The sequence below is a fragment of the Gorilla gorilla genome, chromosome Y (assembly GCF_029281585.2).
Source record: "Gorilla gorilla gorilla isolate KB3781 chromosome Y, NHGRI_mGorGor1-v2.1_pri, whole genome shotgun sequence".
In the NCBI taxonomy this organism is placed as follows: domain Eukaryota; kingdom Metazoa; phylum Chordata; class Mammalia; order Primates; family Hominidae; genus Gorilla; species Gorilla gorilla.
The window spans coordinates 33,176,687-33,184,420 of record NC_073248.2 but is presented as its reverse complement, the minus strand read 5'-3'; positions in this window follow the sequence as shown (position 1 = coordinate 33,184,420).

Genomic DNA, 7,734 nt, shown 5'->3' with positions numbered 1-7,734 from the left:
TTGAATGGAATGGAATAGAATGGAATGGTATGGAATGGATTAGAATGAAATGAACTTGAATGGCATGGACTCAAATGCAATAGACCTGAATGGAATGGAATCCAAAGGAAAAGAATCAAATGAAATGGAATCGAATATAATGGAATTGAATGGAATGGAATCGAATCAAATGGAATGCAATTGACTGGAATGGAATCAAGTGGAATGGAATGGAATGGAAAGGATTGGAATGGAATGCAATGGAATCAAATCGAATGGAATGGAATGGAGTCAAATGGAATAGACTGGAATGAAATGGATTCGAAAAGCATGGAGTCGAAAAGAATGGATTCGAGGAGAATGGTCTCAAATGTAATGTATTCGAATGGAATGGACTCTAATGAAATGCAATCAAATAGAATGGAATCAAATGTGGTGCAATGGAGTTGAATGGAATGGAATGGATTGGACTCCAAATGAATGGACTTGAATGGAATGGAATCAAATGGAATGGAATGGAATTCTATGGAATGAAATGGAATCAAATCGAATGTAACAGGCAGCAATGGAATGTACTCGAATAGAGTGGAATCGAGTGGAAAGCAATTGAATGGAATGGAATGTAATGGAATGGAATAGGCTAGAATGCAATGGAAAGATATGGAATGGAATGGACTGTAAGGGAATTGACTCAAACGGAATGGATCCAATGTAATGGACTAGAATACATAGTATGATAATAAAATGGAATCAAAAGGAATCAAATCGAATTGAATGGAATCGATTGGAATGTATTGGTATGAATTGGAATGGTATGGAATGAACTCCAATGTAATGGACCTGAAAGGAATGGACTATAAAGGAATGGAGCTGAATGGAATGGAATCCAAAGGAATGGAATCCAATGGAATGGAATCAAATAAAATAAATTAGAATGGACTCGAATGGACTGGAATAGAATGGAATCAAAAGGAATGGATTGGAATGGAATGGAGTGAATTCCAAAGGAATGGACTCGAATCGAATGGAATTGAATCCAGTGGAATGGAATGGAATGTAATGGAATGGAAATGGAATAAAGTGGACTGGGAAGGAAAGGACTTGAATGGAATGTACTTGAATGGAATGCAATTGTATGGAATGGAATGGAATGGAAAGGAATGGTCTCCATTGAAATGAAATGGAATGGAATGGACTCGAGTTGAATGGAATGGAAAGTAATACAACGGAAATGAATGGAATGCAATAGAATGGAATGGAATGGAATGGAATGTATTGGAATCAAATGTAATGGACTTGATTGGAATGGACTCGAATGGAATGGAATGGAATGCATTCTAATAGAATGGAATGGAAGGGATTCGAATGGAATGGAATGGATTTGAATAGAATGGAATCAAAGGTGATGGGTTTCAATGGAATGGACTGGAATGCAATGGAATGGAATGGAATGGACAAGAATGGAACGGACTCGAATCGAACTCAATCTAATGTAATGGAAAGGAATGGAAGGGAATGGACTGGAATGCAATATACTCGAATGCAATGGACTAGAATGCAGTGGAATGGAATGGAATGGAATGGGCTGGAACTGAATAGAGTGGAATGGAATGGAATGGAATAAAATTAAATGGAATGGAATCAAAGGAAATGGACTCGAATGGAAAGGTCTCGAACATAATGGAACGGAATGGAATTTAATTTAATGAAAGTTAATGGAATGGAATCGAATCAAATATATTGGAACGGAATGGAAGGTATTCAAATGGAATGGAATGGAATGGAATGGAAAGTAATGGAACAGAATAGAGTCGAATGGAATGGAATCGAATGGAATGGAATCAATTGGAAAGGGATCGATAGGAATAAAATCGTCTGGAATGGAATCAAATGGAAAGAATTGAATGGAATATAATGGATTGGAATGGAATCGTATGGAATCGATTCCAAATGATTGGACTACAATAGAATGGACTCTAATGGTGTGGACTCCAAAGTAATGAACTCGAATGGAAAGTAATCGAGTGGAATGGAATGGAATCGAATGGAATGGAATTGAATGGAATCGAACGGAATGTAATCCAATGGAAACGAATGGAATTAAATGGAATGGAATGGAAAGGAATCCAATTGAATGGAATCAAATCGAATGAAATGCAACCAAATGGAATAGAATCAAATGGAATGGAATGGAAGGGAATAGAATGGAAGGGAATGGAATGGAATGGAATTGAATGGTGTCAAATCGAACGGAATGGAATCAAATGGAATAGACTTGGGTGGATTGGATTCGAATGGAAATGACCCAAATGAAATGGAATCGAATGGAATCATCTCAAATGGAATGCTTTTGAATGGAATGGACTCAAAGGAAATGAAATTGAATGGAATGGAATCAAATTGAATAGAATGGAATGGAATGGATTACAAAGTATGGACTCGAATTAAATGGAATGGAATGGAGAGGAATGGAATGGAATGGAATGGATTGGATTGGAATGGAATGGAATGGAATGGAATGGAATGGAATGGAATGGAATGGAATGGAGTGGAATGGAAAGGAAAGAAATGATCTCGAATGTAATGGACTGGAATGAAGTGGACTCCAATGGAATGGACTCGTATGGAATATAATCAGGTGAATTAGAATCAAATGGAATCAAATAGAATGGAAAGGATTCAAATAGAGTTTCGGGAATCGAATGGACTGGAATGGAATGGATTGTCATGGAATGGAATGTGAAAAGATGGAATTGAATTGACTCGAATGTGATGGATCAGAATGCAATGGACTCGAAAGAAATGGACTCAAATGGAATGGAATCGAATAGAATTGAATAGAATGGAATGGAATCCAATGGAATGTAATCAATTCCAATGTAATGGAATGGACTCGAATGGAATGGAATGGATTGGAATGGAATGCAATGAAGTGGAAATGTATTGAACAGAATGGAATCGAAACGAATGGACTGGAAAGGAATGGACTAGAATGGAGTGGATTGCAGTGGAATGGGCTTGAACAGAATGCTATCAAATGGAATGGCTTGGAATGGAATGGAATGGAATCGAATCGAATCGAATCGAATTTAATGGAGTGGAATGGAATGGACAGGAATGGAATGGAATAGAATTGAAAGGATTCGATTGGAATGGAATGGAAGGAAATGGAATGGAATCGAATGGGGTGGAATCAAATGGAATGGAATGGAATGGAATATACTGCAATGGAATGGAGTTGAAATGAATGGAATGGAATGGAATGGAATGGAATGGAATGGAATGGAATGGAACGGACTTGAATGGAATGGACCAAAATGGAATGGAATGGAAACGAATATAAAGAGCTCGAAAGGAATACATTGGAATGGAATGGAATCGAATGGAATTTAATCAAAAGAATGGAAACGAATTTAATGGAATGGAAAGGAACGGAATGGAAAGAAACAGAATGGAATGGAATGGAATAGAATGGAATGGAATGAAATCGAAAGAAATCGACTTGAATGGAATGGACTTGAGTGAAATAGACCCGAATGGATTGCAATCCAATGTAATAGAATCGAATGTAATGCAATGGAATGTAATGGAATTGAATGCAATGGAATCGAATCGAATGGAATACAGTCGACTGGAATAGAATCAAATGGACTGGAATGGAATGCACTACATTGGAATGGAATATAATGGAGTCAAATCAAATCGAATGCAATAGAGTCGAATTCAATAGACAGGAATGGAATGGATTTGAATGCTACGGACTCGAAAGGATTGGATTTGAAAGTAATGGGCTCAAATGTAATTCATACAAATGGAAAGGATTGAAAGAAATGCAATCGAATGGAATGAAATCAAATGGGGTGGAATGGAATGAAATGGAATGGAGTGGAATGGAAAAGTCTACAAAGGAATGGACTCAAATGGAATGGACTCAAATCGAATGGAATGGAGTGGTATGGAAAGAAATGGAAGGGAATCGAGTGTAACAGACTGGAATGGAATTGACGCGAGAGGAATGGAATAGAATGGAATGCAAATGAATGGAAAGGAACGGAATGGAATTGAATGGAATGCAGCGGGATGAAATGGAATGGAGTGGACTGTAATGGAATTGACTTGAACAGAATGGACCAATTGTAATGGAATCTAATGGAATGTAATCTAATGAAATGCAATCTAATGGAATCGAATCGAATGGAATGGAATCGAATTGAATGGATTTGTTTGGAACATAATTTAATGGAATGGAGTGGAATGGAATGGAATAAAAAGAACTCTAATGTAGTGGACCAGAATGGAATGCACTCGAAGATAACAGAAGTGAATGGAATGGAATCGAATGTAATGGAATCTCATGGAATGCAATTGAATCAAATAAAGTAGAATGGACACGAATGGAATGGAATAGAATGGAATGGAATGGAAGGGAAGGGAATGGAATGGAATGGAAGGGAATGGAATGGAATAGAAAGGAACGGAATGGAATGGAATCAAATGGAATGTATTGGAATGGAATGGAATTGAATGGGGTGGATTAAAAAGGAATGGACTCGAATGGAATGCAATGGAATGGAATGGAATGCGATGGAATGGAATTGAATGGAATGGAATGGAATAGAATGGAACAGAATGGAATGGATTTGAAGGACTCGAATGTAATTGGCTGGAATGGAATGGACTCGAATAAAATGGACTCGAATGGGATATAGTCAGATAGAATATAATCAAAGGGAATTTAATCGAATGGAACCGATTCAAAAGCAATGGAAAGGAAAAGAATGGAATGCAACCAAATGGAATGTAATAAAAAAGAAAGGACTCGAATGGAATGGTGTGAACTGCAGTGGAATGGATTGCAATGGAATTGTCTCGAATGTAATGGACAAGAATCAAATGGACTCAAACATAAAGGACTCAAATAGAAAGAAATCAAATGGAAAGGAATCTAATGCAGTGGAATAGATTGGAATGGAATTGAATGGAATCTAATGGAATGGAATTGAATGGAATGGACTGGAATGCAGTGGATTCGAATGGAATGGATTCGAATTGAATGGAATGGACAGAACGGATTAGAATGGAATTGACTCCAGTGGAATGTAATCAAATGGAATGGAATCAAATTGAATGAAATCAAAAGGATTGGAATGGAATGGAATGGAAAGGAACGGAATGGAATTGAATGAAATGGAATGGGGTGGAATAGAACCAAATGGAATGAAAAGGAATGTAATGGACTGGAATGGAAAGGACTCGAATAGAATGGACTTAAATGGAATGGACTCTAATTGAATGTTGTTTAATCGAATGCATTCGAATGTAATGTACTTGAATGGAATACAATCGAAAGTAATGTAAACTAATGGGATGGAATCAAGTGGAATGGAATGGACTAGAGAGGAATGGACTCAGAAGGAACGGACTAGAATAGAATAGAATAGAATAGAATGGAATGGAATTGAAAGGAATACCAATCAAAGTGCATGAAATAGAATGGAATGGAACACAATGGAATGAAATGGAATGGAATGGAATGGAATGAAAAGGAATGGAATGGAATGCAGTGGAATGGAATAGAAAGGACTCGAAGGTAATGGGCTCAAATGGAATTCAAATGAATGGAAAGGAATGGAATGGAGTGGAATGGACTCGAATTGAATTGAATGGAATGCAATGGAATGGAATGAAATGGAATGTAATTGAAAGGAAAAGAATCAAATGGAATGGAATCGAATGGAATGAAATGGAATGGAGTGGAATCCAGCAGAACGAACTCGATTGGAATGGAAACACATGGAATGGAATGGATGTAATAAAATGTAATATAATAAAATCGAATGGAAATGAATCAAATGGAATGGAATGAATTGGAAGAGATTCGAATAGAATGGAATGGAGTTGACAGGAATGGAATCAAATGATGTGGATTCAAATAGAATGTACTGGAATATAATGGACTTGAAAGGATTGGACTCGAATGGAATGCATTCGAATGGAATGGAATGGCATTGTATGGAATGGAATGCAGTGGACCCTAATTGAATTCAATGGAATGGAATGCAATGGAATGAAATTGAATGGAGTGCAATGGAATGGAATAGAATCAAATCAAATAGAATGGAATTGAATGGAATGCAATGGAATCAAACCGAATGGACTCAAATGGAGTGGACCTGAAAGGAATGAAATGGAATGGAATGGAATGGAATGGATAGGAATGGAATGGAGTGGAATGGAATGCAATAAACTCGAATGGAATGGAATCGAATGGAAGGTATTCGGATCAAATGCAACGCAATAGAAATGAATGAAGTCAAATGGAATGGAATCGAATGGAATGTAATCGAATGGAATGGGAGTGAGTGGAATAGAATCCACTGGAATGGAATTGAAAGAATGGTATTGAATGAATTGGAATGGGATGGAATGGAGCGGAATGTAATCAAATGAAAAGAAATCGAATTGAATGGACTGCAATGAAATGGATTCAAATGGAAAGCAATTTAAAAGAATGGAATGGAATGGAATCAAAAGGAATGGAATGGAATGGATTGGAATTGAATAGATAGTACTTGAATGTAATGAAATACAGTGACTCGAATGGAATGGACCCGAATGCAGTATAATCCAAAGGAATGGAATCAAAAGAAATGGAATAGAATGGAATGTAATTGAATGGTTTGGAATCAAATCGAAGTGAATGCAATCAAATGGAATGGAATCAAATGGAATTGAATCAAAACCAATTGAAACGAATGGAATTGAATGGAATCGATTGGAAAACACAGGAATGGAATGGATTCGAATGCAAGGGACACTGATGGAATGGATTCGATTGGAATGGAATCAAATGGAACGAATTCGAATGGAATGAACACGAATGAAATACAATAGAAAGAAATGGAATCAAATGTGATGTATTCAAAAGAACGGAATGGACTCCAAAGGAATGGATTCAAATGGAATGGAATGGAATGGAATGGAATGGAATGGAATGGAATGGAATGGAATGGAATGGAAAGTAATATTCTTGAACGTAACGGACAGGAATGGAATGGACTCGAATGGAATGCTATTGAATGGAATGGCGAGGAACGGAATGGAATGGAATGGAATGGAATGGAATGGAATGGAATGGAATGGAATGGAATGGAATGGAATGGAATGGAATGGAATGGAATGAAGTGGACTGCAATGGAATGGACTCCAAATGAATGCATTTGAATGAATTGGAATTAAGTGGAATCGATTATAATGGACTGGAATTGTATGGTATGACTGGAATCGAATGGAATCGAATGGAATGGACTAGAAAGGAATGGACTCGAATGGAATGGAATGGAATGGAACGGAAAGGAACGGAATGGATTGGAATGTAATGGACCAGAATGGAATGATCTCGAATGGAATGGACTCGAATGCAAGGTAATCAAATGATATGGAATCAAATATAATGGAATGCAATGGAATGAAACGGAATGGACTCAAATGGAATGGACCAGAAAAGAATGGAGTCGAATGGAGTGGACTCTACTGGAATGGAATAGAATGGAAGGGAATGGAATCGACTCGAATGTAATGGACAAGAAATGAATGGACTCGAATGTAATGGGCTCTAATGGAATGGATTAGAAAGGAATGGAATTGAATGGAATGGAATCCAATGGAATGGAATGGAATGGAATGGAATGGAATGGAATGGAATGGGCTTGAATGGAATGGAATGGAAAAGAATGGAATGGAATGGAAAAGAAT